Genomic DNA, 14330 nt, shown 5'->3' with positions numbered 1-14330 from the left:
GTGGCTGTGTGCGAGGTCCCCTGGCCCTAGGATGGCGTGGGGGGCACCAGGAGGGAGTTTCATGAGGACAGCTGGGCTTGCTCAGAGCCCAGTGGACCAGGCTGAGGAAACAGGAGTCACCACAGCCACGGAGAGCTAAGTATGCACCAGTCCCACTCACAAGATCTCTGGGAAAAGACCATGGATGAGCTGGTGAGGTGGTCACGTTTGCCATTTCTCCTTTTCACAGACCAAGTCTCCTCTGATGGAGGGCAGAGGAACGGGCCATGAATATGAATGGGCAACTTCCAGAATAATGGAAACCCTACAGGACAAAATGGTTCAGGCCCTTCAACAGATAAACTGTAAAGAAAAGAAAGGGATGGGGGACTTCCCTGGTGGCACAGTGGTTAAGAATCCACCTGCCAATGCAGGGGACACGGGTTCGAGCCCTGGTCTGGGAAGATCCCACATGCCGCGAGCAACTAAGCCCGTGCGCCACAACTACTGAGCCTGAGCTCTAGAGCTCACGAGCCACAACTACTGAAGCCCGCGTGCCTAGAGCCCATGCTCTGCAACAAGAGAAGCCACCGCAATGAGAAGCCCGCACACCGCAACGAAGAGAGGACCCCACTCGCCTCAACTAGAGAAGACCAGCACGCAGCAACGAAGACTCAACACAGCCTAAATAAATAAATAAATAAACAAATAAATTAAAACATAAATAAATGAAATAAAATTGGAACGATACAGAGAATATTAGCATGGCCCCTACACAAGGATGACACAAATTCATGAAGCATTCCATGTTTCTGTGGGAATGTAAACTGGTACAACCACTATGGAGAACAGTATGGAAGTTCCTTAAAAAACTATAAAAAAGGGGCTTCCCTGGTGGCGCAGTGGTTAAGAGTCCGCCTGCCAATGCAGGGGACACGGGTTCGAGCCCTGGTCCAGGAAGGTCCCACATGCCGTGGAGCAACTAAGCCCGTACGCCACAACTACTGAGCCTGCACTCTAGAGCCCGCGCGCCTAGAGCCCGTGCTCCACAACAAGAGAAGCCACCGCGATGAGAAGCCCGCGCACTGAAACGAAGAGCAGCCCCCGCTCACCGCAACTAGAGAAAGCCCGTGCGCAGCAGCGAAGACCCAACACAGCCAAAAATAAATAAATAAAATAAATTAAAAAAAAAACTATAAAAAAATAGAACTACCATATGATCCAGCAATCCCACTCCTGGGCATATATACGGAGCAAACCATACTTCGAAAAGCTGTATGCACCCCAATGTTCATTGCAGCACTATTTACAATAGCCAAGACATGGAAGCAACCTAAACATCCATCGACAAATGAATGGATAAAGAAGATGTGAGGGCTTCCCTGGTGGCGCAGTGGTTGAGAATCTGCCTGCCAATGCAGGGAACACGGGTTCGAGCCCTGGTCTGGGAAGATCCCACATGCCGCAGAGCAACTGGGCCCGTGAGCCACAACTACTGAGCCTGCGCGTCTGGAGCCTGTCCTCCGCAACAACAGAGGCCGTGATAGTGAGAGGCCCGCGCACCGCGATGAAGAGTGGCCCCCGCTCGCCACAACTAGAGAAAGCCCTCGCACAGAAACGAAGACCCAACACAGCAAAAATAAATAAGTAAGTTAATTAAAAAAAAAAAAGAAGATGTGGTACATATATACAATGGATATTACTCAGCCATAAGAAAGAACGAAATAATGCCATTTGCAGCAACATGGATGGACCTAGAGATTATCATACTAAGTGAAGTAAGTCAGAGAAAGACAAATATCATGTGATATCACTTATATGTGGAATCTAAAAAATGCCACATGAACTTATTTACAAAACAGAAACAGACTCACAGACTTTGAAAGCAAACTTATGGTTACCAAAGGGGAAACATGGGGGGAGAGATAAATTAGGAATTTGAGATTAACATACATACGCTACTATATATAAGATAGATAACCAACAAGGACCTACTGTATAGCACAGAGAACTCAATATTCTGTAATAACCTATATGTGTAAAGAATCTGAAAAAGAATGATTATATGTATATGTATAACTGAATCACTTTGCGGTACACCTGAAACTAACACAAGATTGTAAATCCACTACACTCCAATTAAAATTTTTTTTAAAAGACAAGCTAAACTTACTGTAGGGATGCAAAATTGGGTGATAAACCACTTGTTTTTTTGTGACTAATATAAAAGTCAAGATCATGGTTACTTCTGGGCGAGGGAGGGGGCTATGATTGGGATGGGAAACATGAAGTGGTTTCTAGGGTGCCTGGCAAAGCTCTATTTCTTGACCTAGGTGGTAGTTAAAAGGATGTTCGGCTCAAAATAATTCATTGTCATACACTTGTTTTGCTTGTGCCTGTGTTTTATTTTATAATAAAGAGGGTTTGAAAAATAAAAACAGTTTGCTATATAATCTACAAGGACTTCATTTTGCTGTTCTTAGGACCCAGAAACCCTCAGTATAGCTCTTAAAATTTCCAATTCTCTGGTATCTGTTGCGGTCACACCATTCATACGGTTGTTTTCCAGATGTTGAGCATATGTTCTGGCTATTCTGGGACAACCGTGATTTTAAATAGTCTATCTGCATGTCATTGAAAATCATCATTTCCCCCTAAATTCCAGGATCTTGATGAATTATAGCTACATGAACCAAATCATTAAGCATTGTTTGAGATCGTGGGGCTGAAAAAAAAAAAAAAAACGCCACCTCACGATTATTTACAAAGTTGAGCTCACAGTGACCCATGTTCTGTTGAAGGAAGATTGTGTGTGCAGCACATTCTGGGCAGAATGCCTGTGGGAGAGGGAACAGTTCCCTGAGCAATGTCCTCTTCCTCGAGGTACAGTGATTGGCATCCGGGGGACCAAGGATGGTAGACACATTTCTTCTGAAGTAGGAAGAGCCAGAGGGTGGGCCTGGTTCAACAACCATTGGGGTCAAGGATGGGAAAGTAAGGTGAGCAGGCAAGAATCCAGGTTAGAAGCAGAGATAGAACAGGGGCAAGGCCAGGGGGCAGGACATGGACAGGGCAAGAGTAGGTATGTGTGTGGAAGTGGTGGCTTTCCTTGCTGGCCTTCCATCTTATGGGGTGTGCTAAAATGACCTGGTTTATGGGCAGCCCCATCCCTCTGCCATCTCCCCCCTAGGCAGCTGGGTAGGGCAAGGAAGAATTGAGCTCCTCCAAATTTGTCTAAGGAAAGACCTTTGCCTTTTCTTGAGAAGAAAATCAGGTTTCCTCTGGTGCTTCTGATCTACCTCCTCTTCCCACAGTACATATTAACTAGAGCTAGCCAAGGTCTCTGCCACAACCCAGTACTTCCTCCCCCATGTTCTCCTGCTTCCCATCTCTAGTGCGCAGGCTGTTGTGGTGGCAGGTATGGTAATCCCCAGAACCTGTGACTATGTCACCTTATGTGGCAAAAAGGACTTTACAGATGTGACCAAGTTCAGGATCTCACGATGGGGAAATCAGCCGGGATTATCCAGCTGGACCCAGTGTGATCACAAGGGTCCTTCTAAGAGGGAGGCAAGAGGGTCAGAGCTAGAGAAGGTGATGTGATGATGGAAGCAGAGGTGAGAGAGAGACATTGAGAGAGAGATCGGAAGATGCTACGTTGAAGGCTTTGAAGATGGAGGGAGGGGCCGTGAGCTAAAGAATGCAGGCAGCCTGTAGCTGGAAAAGGCAAGGAAATGTATTCTCCCCTAGGGGCTCCTGAAGGAACGCAGCCAACACCTTGATGTCTGGACTTCTAACCTTCCAAACCTTAAGATGATAAATGGGTATTGTTTTAAGTCACTAAGTTTGTGGTCATTTGTTACAGCAGCGATAGGAAACTCATACAGGGAGGAAATGGGGCAGGCTCTCGATGAGCCAGCTGAGGCAGGGAGTGGTAGAAGATGCTGTGGGGTGCCCAGACAGGGGCCACCGACAGTGGAATTCCACGGGGCTGAGGAAGTCTGTGAGCCTGCATGGGTGGAGAAAGTGGGCTTCAGCTTTTCAACAGGGACAGCTGAAGCAGCGGGAGGGAGGAGAGTCTTGGGTTGTTTTCTCTGATTGTCCGCTTGGAGCCCAAGGTCTGTTGGTCCATGCCATATTTCCCTTTTGCCCTCATTGTAGGGTATCCCTTTGGCCTCCCTTAAAGCTGACAGGCACTGTGTCCTACCAGGGCAAGGAGAAGCCTTGCTAGATATTAACAGGCAGCTGGCATTATGAGTTGGTCTCAGAGGCAGTAGGGATGAAAGCTCTAGTGATCAAGGAATGGAATGTTCTGGATAGAGGGAGGTGAATTGACAGGTTACCTGTTAGCTGGATGATGAGTTAGCATAGGGCCACATGAGTCATTCAGTTCGGCTGCCAGGAATGAATTGGAAAGCTGTGGTGACTCTTGCCCAGTGACAGGAGCTCTGGAAGCTTCAGTTCCCTCAGCTGTGAAATGGGCTGAACATACTATCTACCTCACAGGGCTGTAACTAGGCTTAAGGAGCTAATCCACGGGAAACAGTGCAGTGTTAGCACACAGAAAGCACTCAAGGAAGTTTATAATTATGTAACGCTGCAGCCTCAGCTGGAAATCAGGGAGAGGGTGGCCTGTGGAGGTGGAAAGGCCCTTTGGTAAACAGGGCAAAGGGAGGTCTGTTGAATGCAGGTGGTGAGGTGTATCGGATCACGCCGTAACACGGGTGGGGCACATCCATCAGGAAGTCCAGCAGGATGCTCGGTAATCAGGAAGCGGATGTCAAAGCCTGTCCTCGGCAGGGATGCATGCATGGTGGGGGGCTGGGGGGTAACGTGACACACCCTGAAAGGCAGGCCTCGGGACCTGACAGTCACCTCATCCCTATCCCTGTAACATGGGGCATGACTCTACCGTGCTGAGGAGTGGCCAGGAAGTCCAGGGGTCCATCCTGGGGCCAGGCCAGAGCAGGACCCCTGCAGGATGCAGCTAGAACAGAAAGAGCTGGTGGCAAGGCCAAGTTCGGTGAGCCCGGTGAGCGCCAGGCCTGAGGTAGCTGAGATCATTCAAGGAGACCAAAGGGTAAGAGGAGGACTGGACCTGAGAGGGAAAATGCAGCATCAGGAGCTGGAGTGCCAAGGGGCAAAGTCCAGTGGGAGGCTGGGAAGCACTGGGCAACTCCTCACCATCTGAAGGCCTGGGCCCCCAGGGAAATGCTCCATGGCTGTCCATGGTGGGCTGTGCCTGACTCAGTTGCGCTAACTTTGTCAACCGTTCCAGGCTGTTTGAAGAGTTTGAGGAAACCTTCAAGGAAATGTTTAAATGCAGTTTTTTGTTTCAGTGTCAAAATGAGTGCAAAAGGCATGAGAAGAAGACGTAGTTTTTAAAATGTTGACCTTGTACCATCTATACTCAGTGGAAAAGTGGCATGAATGTTTTTTACAGTGGGAAATCTGACTTCACAAACACAACCAAAGAACCATCAGTTCCCTACCCGTTCTGCAGCTTCTATTGTGTCTGTGAAGAAAATTTTCATGAAATTATTCTGTGAAAATGGAAGAGTACTTTTATAGTCAAACAGTTGTCATTTAAGTGGATCACCCCATTACCTAACACAGACATGATTTCAGATTGTACTAAACATCAATTTTCACATATTTAAAACCAATATTTTATCAGCACTAACAAAAAGTGGAACAATTGTAGAAAAGTTTTCTTCCAAAGCCTCAATTTTTTTTTTTTCTTTTTTTGGCCGCACCGCGAGGCATGCAGAACTTCCCTGGGGTCGAACCCACGCCCCCTGCAGTGGAAGCGGGAATCTTAACCACTGGACCACCAGTGAAGTCCCCCAAAGCCTCTTAAGAATTAGCCAGTGGGAGACTTCCCTGGTGGTCCAGCAGTTAAGAATCTGCCTTGCAATGCAGCAGATGCAGGTTTGATCCCTGGTTGGGGAACTAGGATCCCACATGCCGCAGGGCAACTAAGCCCGCGCGCCACAACTAGAGAGAAGCCCACGCGCTGCAATGAAAGATCCCGCGTGCTGCAACTAGGACCCGACGCAGCCAAAAAATAAATAAATATTAGAAAAAAAGAAAAAAAAAGAATTAGCCAGTGGTATTGAGTGAAACTTTATCTCTTAGAAAGATTTCTCTAAATTCAAACAAAAAGTTGTTCCTATCATTACTAAAATTTTTTATGAAAACACTATAGTTAATGTGAAAGCCCCTGAACTTTACATTCTACTGTGGTAGTTAACTGAGTGATTACATAAACATTGTCATTGTTATGAGCCATAAAGAACATGCTACTGAGATTGCTGGCACACCTGCTCAAAGTATAAATACTGACTTTGGAGAAGCAAAACTTACAAAGTTACAGTAGGGTTTAGAAGAAAGAAAAACTTCTGAAATTTTGTAGTTCCTAGAAATGAAATTTCAGGAGACAATTGCTAATGACAGTAGAGGCAAATCTTGAGACCATCTATTGTTTATTCTAATTCAATAGCGGGGAAAGCGCCCTGAATAGGATTATCTGAAAAAAGCATGAAGTCTTTTAAAAATCCCTCTTCCTTCTATATCATAGTGTGTCTCATCTTTCTTTATTTCTCAATGAGAACAGTAGTTAAACATTATCAGGAATGGTTGGATGTTCCTAAAAGTATTCATCGCAAGAAAACAAAAATATTGGCCCTTTCACTTCTAGGGAAGTGAGATTGTTTTGTTGATTATCCAGTTTGAGGGATCTGAAAAGTAATTGACCATTGACACTGTAAAACCTCTCCTAAGAACGCAAATTAATTATTCAGAGTCAGGTCAAGAAATGTTTGAAAGTTTAAAGAAGAATAAATAATGGTTGAACAGACTGAGTTCCTCAAACAAGTACATGTAGACCCACATGAAAATTGCGGGAGATAATTATTAATGACAGCTTAGAGAACTACCCACTAATCAATGTTCCTAACCTGTATGATCCTGTTGTAAAGTCCATAAAACCAAGTACTAAGTTTTTCTTGTTTAAGAGGAATACCCAATACCTAGAATAGTGCTTAGAATTTAGTAGAGCCTCAATAAATATTCATGGGATTAAAAAAAATAGGTGAATAAAAAATCAAGGCAATTATAAACTCCAGGAAAAAATGGTGTGGCAGAAATTATCCGCAGTAGCCATCCCTCCTTCTTCTTTGTTAATAGAACTCTGACTTCTTTTAAGTATAGGTCAGTTTCATCTACTTCAGGAGTGTTGGGGCTCCTCTCTGTCCCCCAGAGGGAGAATACTGATTAGTCAAAGCCAATCATGGTAATTTATCCCCTTTGATGGGTGACTGGTTTACAAATAAACATGTGACACAACACTGGTCAATGAGACCCAAGAAGAAGTCCACTGTGAAGTTTCAAAGAAAGTTCTCACACTTAAGAAAAGGACAAGGAGAGAGGACATCCTCTCTTCAATCCAACTGACGCTCTGTGATCCTTGCAGCTGCTGCAGCCCCCCTGTGACCATGATGAGACAAGCCAGAGGACCAAAGCCAACACTTAGCAGAAAGATGGAAAAGGCTTGGAACTTTGCTGCCACTGTTGAGTCAGTCGCTAAATTAAGCAACCCTGGAATTCCCTAGCTCTGGACTTCTTTTACAAGATGACAAACCTCACTATTGTTTAAGCCATGTTAAGTTGAGTCTTCTGCCACTTATGGAAAAAAACACCCCAACAGGCTTATGCTATTGGTTGGCTACTCATTCCTCACCTCCTTTTTCATTATAGAAAGTGAAAATGCTTTCCCAGCTTCCCTTGCAGCTGGGAGCTCATGTGACCTCGTTTTGACCCATGAGATATAAAGGGAAGTCCACTTGGTGTTCTGGGAAAGGAATTACCTCCCCTCCAATCAAAATAAAAGACAGAGGCATGGGAGGAGAATTTTCTTTCTCTTCCTGAATGATGCAGTTGGAGCTGTGTCAACCACCCTGTGGCTATTAGGAGCAAAACTGGATACGAAAACCAGGACACAGGATGACAGAATGGAAGGAGGGAAGGGACTGGGTTCTGATGACACTGCCAAGCCTCTGAACCAACCCTTGGCCTTCCTGCTTTACACACATTAAGAAAGTAAGAAAGAGCCTTATGGTTTAAACCACTGTTTTGTTTTTTTGTTTGTTTGGTTGGGTTTTTTTGGCCGTGTGGCGTGGCTTGTGGGATCTTAGTTCCCCAGCCAGCGATGGAACCCATGTCCTCTATAGTGGAAGCATGGAGTCTTAACCACTGGACCGCCAGGGAAGTCCCTAGCCACTGTTGGTGAGATGGGTTTTCTGTTACTTGCAGCTTAGAGCATCCTTACTGATATATCCACATTTATAGAGCTATTGAGTCAGAAACAAAGTGTGGCTGTGGAGCACAATCTAGCTCAGCAGTGAATGTTTGCCTGGCCATAATAACATAAATGCTGACTTGTTTTAACCAAAAATTGTAATATAGCCCTGTTGGGGGGAGCAGAGGGAGGGGGAAAATGGGATCAGGGTATCTGAAAAGGTCCAGTTTTCATCACCATGATGGGAAGTCCACAGATAATGCCTAAACTTAAAAAATAAAACATAGTGGTTTAAGTGTATTAACTAGTAATATGGAGAGATATATCAGGAGAAAGAGAGAAAAGGACTGAAAATCTCTGCTTTGGAAGAAAAGTGAAAGAAGTAGGGAAGGCTGGGGCAGGGTGATTGCCCTGATTTATTATGAGCCTTTCAGTTCTACTTGACTCTTTAAGAAATGAACACATATTCTCTGATAAAATCTTAAATTAATTTCAAATCAAATAATATCCAAAAATGTTAGATTTGGAGACAAATTTTACTAATTAAACCATGCCAAAGAGAAATAAACTAACCAACAAAATGAGTGACTACATGAGAGGTTACTCATATAGTATCATTTAATAATTATAAAAATGGATGGAAGTCACAAAGACAAGGCTGTTAAGGGTGTATGGTGATGTGTATTTGTAATGAACATAGGAAATGTGAAGACAAAGCCTACAACTTTGACTTCCAGTTCAAGGCATCAATTTATCGGTTTACAGATACTAGTTTTATGCATATCACATGCTCAGTCCTATATTTGAATCTCTTTGAATCCCTGCAATGAAAACACTCAACATCACAGCTGGGGAGCCAAGAGTAACCAGCATAGAACAGCGTAAGAAAAGAGTCAAGAGGAGTTGATAAATGAGCATTGGTATGGTCAGGCATGGCCCTCTGGGCAATGTGGGTTTGACCTGGGCTGTAAAGAATGAATGGTGCTTCTGGAGGCAGCAAGGAGGAGGGTGGGGTTCTAGGTAAAATAAATAAGACAAACAAAGTCATTAAGGTAGCAAAGATCCTTAACATATAAAGAGCTCTTCTAATTTAAGAAAAAGAAAAAGACCAGGAACCCAGTAGTAAAAGGGGCAAAGGATATAAGCAGATATCATTCACCAAAAAAAAAAAAGAAATGTAAATGGATCTTAAATATGTGAAAAGATTTCCAGACATAGAAAGAGAAAAATCCAATAAATTCCATTTTCATCTCTCACATTTTACAAAGATGAAAAAGTTTGATAATTCAGTGTGTGGCAGGCAGAATTCTAAGGTGGTCACCCAAATCCCCACCCCATGGTATACCATCACCTTCTCCCAGTTCTTCACTCATACACTAATCTAGGTGTTGCTGTGAAGGAATTTTGCAGATGTGATTATGTTCCCAAATCAGGTGACTTTAGGATAATCTGGGTGGGCATGACTTAATCACATGAGTCCTTTAAATCTAGGTCTAGAGGTCAGAGACAGGGAAGGCAGAGATCCAAAGCACAAGAAGGATTTGATTAGCTGTTGTTCACTTGAAGATGGAGGGGGCCATGTGGCAAGGAATGTGGGCAGTCTTTAGGAGCTGAGAGTAGCCCCCAGCTGACAGCCAGCAAAGAGAGGCAGACCTCAGTCCTAAAACCATAAGGAACTGAATTCCGCCAACAACAGAAACAAACTTGGAAGCAAATATTTCACCAGAGCCTCCAGACAAGAACTCAGCCCTGCTAACACCTTATTTTTAACCTTGTGAGACCCTGAGCAGAGAACCCAGCCATGCCATGCCAGACTTCTGACCTACAGAACTGTGAGCTAATAAATGGGTGGGGTTTTAAGCCACTGAGTTTGTGGTAATTTATTACGCAGCCATAGAAAACTAATATGCTGTTTAAAAGGGCGTGGAGAAACTGGCTTATTCATTTCTTGCTGGCCAGCATGTAAATAGGCATAACCTCTATGCAGGGCAAGTTGACAATATCTATGAAAATTAAAGTTGCTCATCCGTTTGACCCAGCAACTCCACCTTTAAAGATTCATCCTACGGGTATACTCACACGTGTACAAGATGATCCACAAACAACAACATACACTGCAGTGTTGTTTGTAACAGCAAAAGACCATCTGCCACCTAAATATCTATCAACGGCAGGCTAGCCAAATACATGATGGTATGGCCTCCAAAATGAGACCACTCCAGATACACTGATGTAGAAACATAGGAATTATTGTTAGGTAAAAATGTAAGGTTTAGGTGGTGTATAGAATCCTACTATTTATATGGGGCCCCAAAAATAGATACAATCAGATATGTTGGTAAATGCACAGGATATTTATGGAAGATACACAAGAAACCTGTCCCAAGAACACTTTGGAGAGGGGACCATGTGACAAGAGGACAGAGGAGGAAGATTGTTCCTAGGTTACCTTTGTTCTCTTGTGTGTATTACGTGTTCAGAAAAATAAATACAAACAAAAGAACAAGGTTAGCTCTGCCCTTGTGGGTACTTGAAGAGCAGGAAACTACATTTCATTTGTTTCTCCTTCCTCCTTCAAAGGGAGGAAGAAGGGAAGAAGGAAAGAAGGGCAGGAGACAGGGGGAGGGAGGAAGGGAGGAAAGGAAAAATAGTAGGAGAAACGGAAGGAGAAACTTCCCCTCTGTTCAACTGGCTACTTTTACTTGGTATGAGCGTTATGGTTCATCTTCAGGCAGAGGTCCACTTGCAATTGGGCACAGAGACGTCCCCTGTGAGAACAGCACCTGCCATTTCCTTGTGCTGGCTGTGCACCCTCCTGGCTCCCAGTAGCTGCGCCATAAATATTTCCTGCAGGAAGAAGCAACTGACTAATGGCTGCTTTATCCACATTCTTTCCCTCGAAACAGTAGGGTGGAAATGTGCTTTTGTTCTTACGTTTGTGAAAGATTTCTAAACTTTTGCTAAAAAGTTGGCATTTCAATATGAGCTGTTGTCTTTTTTTGCCAGCGGGCGCCAGTTGGAAGGAGAAGACTGGGTTGGGGGGTTTGCTTATGGTGAACCAATTTTGAAATTGAGAAAGGACTTGATGGCAAATGGAATAGGGCAGAGAGGGATCCCGCAGACTCAGAGCCCACTCCAGCCCTGGCTGCAAGGACGATCACTGGACAGCTCTCACATGTGCGTACCCTGCATCCTGGTCCTTCTGAACTATTTCCAGTTCTCCATGATTTCCTACACACCTCCCCCTTTCCACTTGTTGGCCCCTCTGCCTGGAAAACAACCCCTTCTCCCTCTTTGCTTGACCAACTCAGGCTTCTCACCAGACTTGGTTCAAGGCTTTCTGTTTGTTGAAACTGTCATGACCCACCCCATCTGGATTAGGGGCCCCTCCTCTGTGTTCCCATAACCCCCCGACACTATTCACATCCCTACTGTCTTAGTTTGTGCTCTCCCCCAAAAGCAAGCCAAGAGACATTGAGACAAGGATTTTGGGTGCAGGTCGTTATTTGAGAGGTGACCCCAGGAATCACCAGTGAAAGAGTGGGGAAAGTGAGACAGAGGGAAGCCAATAAAGGATAAGTTTATGAGTTGATTATCACTGAGAGCAACGGGGCTGAATCCCGCTGGGGATCGTCTGATTTGGGGGAGGGGGCGGGAAACATGCCTCAAATCTGTCCCAGTGGAGGACCAGGCTGGGGCATTTCTTCACCAACTCCCATTCCCCTTTGGTAACCACTCTCTCCCAACAATTCCCAGTTGCCCCTCCAGGTTCTCAAACTGAGAAGCTGAGAGAGGCAGGCCCTGAGGTAGAAAGCAGTTACCTGCCTAGCACAGCTGCCGGTGAGCTCAGGAGACCCCGAGGAGACAGCATCTCCGAGGAGACAGTACCACCTAACATAACACACATGGAATGGAAGGGTACATTTGTTGTTGTTGTTGTTTAATATTTATTTATTTATTTGGCTGCGTCGGGTCTTAGTTGTGGCATGTGGGCTCTTTCGTTGCGGCGCACGGGCTCTAGAGTGCATGGCCTCAGTAGTTGCCATGCCGGGGGCTCTCTAGTTGTGGTGCGCGGGCTCTAGAGCACGCAGGCTTAGTTGCCCCACGGCATGTGGGATCTTAGTTCCCCGACCAGGGATCGGACCTGTGCCCCCTGCAGTGGAAGCGCAGAATCTTTTTTTTTTTTTTTTTTTATTTTTACAAGAGATAAATAGACTGACACCAAGCATTGTACATGGATGACCACAACAAAAGCAACAATGATTGCAATTACCAAACATGAAACACACTCATACTATGTCATAATATTGACATTCAGTCCAGTAATCCTCCACTGTAACAGCTCCTTTACTTTGCAGTGAAAATTGATTTGTATATTCTTTGCCTCTGAGTCCTTGTGGGATTTTTTTTTAAATTCAGACAGAAAGTCACAAAAATTATACTCATCCTCATCAGTTCACTCAGTCCCATGTAATTAATTTTTTTTTTCATCTTGATCTTTTGTTAGCACTTTTATGAGTTCATCAGTTTTTCATTAGAGTTCTGAAAATGCTTATTCATTCAGTTCAGCACTACAGTCAGTTACCAGAAACCTGTACTTGTCAGAGTCTTTTCCATGACTTTCTTGAAGATGAAACCCTTTTATAGGAACATGTTTGCAAAATCATCAGAGTACACCCAGAACTGTCTGTAAATGACAAAAGACTTAAAAATGACCACGGTTAAAGATTTGATGAAAGTTCATAATAATGCAGTTGACAAGAAAATTAGTTATTTCTGAGATATACATTTTAAAGTAATAACTAGGATTATTACTTATAACATTATACCAGAACATATAAGATTTTTAGAAATTTCATGTAATGTCTGAAACATTTATATTAACATATTTCCATACAAATACAAATATAAGATTTTTAGAAATTTCATGTAATGTCTGAAACATTTATATTAACATATTTCCATACAAATAGCCCAATGAAAGTTTAGTATTAGTTGTTTTGTTTGTTTTTTTATACTGCAGGTTCTTATTAGGCATCAATTTTATACACATCAGTGTACACATTTCAATCCCAATCGCCCAATTCAGCACACCACCATCCCCACCCCACCGCAGTTTTCCCCCCTTGGTGTCCATATGTCCATTCTCCACATCTGTGTCTCAACTTCTGCCCTACCAACTGGCTCATCTGTACCATTTTTCTAGGTTCCACATACATGCATTAATATACGATATTTGTTTTTCTCTTTCTGACTTACTTCACTCTGTATGACAGTCTCTAGATCCATCCACGTCTCAACAAATGACTCAATTTCGTTCCTTTTTATGGCTGAGTAATATTCCATTGTATATATGTACCACATCTTCTTGATCCATTCGTCTGTCGATGGGCATTCAGGTTGCTTCCATGACCTGGCTATTGTAAATAGTGCTGCAATGAACATTCGGGTGCATGTGTCTTTTTGAATTACGGTTTTCTCTGGGTATATGCCCAGTAGTGGGATTGCTGGGTCATATGGTAATTCTATTTTTAGTTTTTTAAGGAACCTCCATATTGTTCTCCATAGTGGCTGTATCAATTTACATTCCCACCAACAGTGCAAGAGGGTTCCCTTTTCTCCACACCCTCTCCAGCATTTGTTGTTTGTAGATTTTCTGATGATGCCCATTCTGACAGGAGTGAGGTGATACCTCATTGTAGTTTTGATTTGCATTTCTCTAATAATTAGTGATGTTGAGCATCTTTTCATGTGCTTCGTGGCCATCTGTATGTCTTCTTTGGAGAAATGTCTATTTAGGTCTTCTGCCCATTTTTGGATTGGGGTGCTTGTTTCTTTAATATTGAGCTGAATGAGCTGTTTATATATTTTGGAGATTAATCCTTTGTCCGTTGATTCATTTGCAAATATTTTCTCCCATTCTGAGGGTTGTCTTTTCGTCTTGTTTATGATTTCCTTTGCTGTGCAAAAGCTTTGAAGTTTCATTAGGTCCCACTTGTTTATTTTTGTTTTTATTTCCATTACTCTAGGAGGTGGATCAAAAAAGATCTTG

At 43.7% G+C, this 14330-nt stretch overlaps 1 long non-coding RNA gene and 1 pseudogene across 1 annotated transcript in view; one reads left to right on the top strand and one right to left on the bottom strand.

Moving 5' to 3' along the window:
• Positions 1 to 14330, bottom strand: part of LOC137757324 (uncharacterized) — a 44725-nt gene that overhangs the window by 18579 nt on the left and 11816 nt on the right. The window lies entirely within an intron of this gene.
• Positions 693 to 793, top strand: LOC137757490 (U6 spliceosomal RNA; annotated as a pseudogene).

Source organism: Eschrichtius robustus, chromosome X (genome assembly GCF_028021215.1).
Source record: "Eschrichtius robustus isolate mEscRob2 chromosome X, mEscRob2.pri, whole genome shotgun sequence".
Classification (NCBI taxonomy): Eukaryota; Metazoa; Chordata; class Mammalia; order Artiodactyla; family Eschrichtiidae; genus Eschrichtius; species Eschrichtius robustus.
This window is presented reverse-complemented; position numbering and strand designations above follow the sequence as displayed.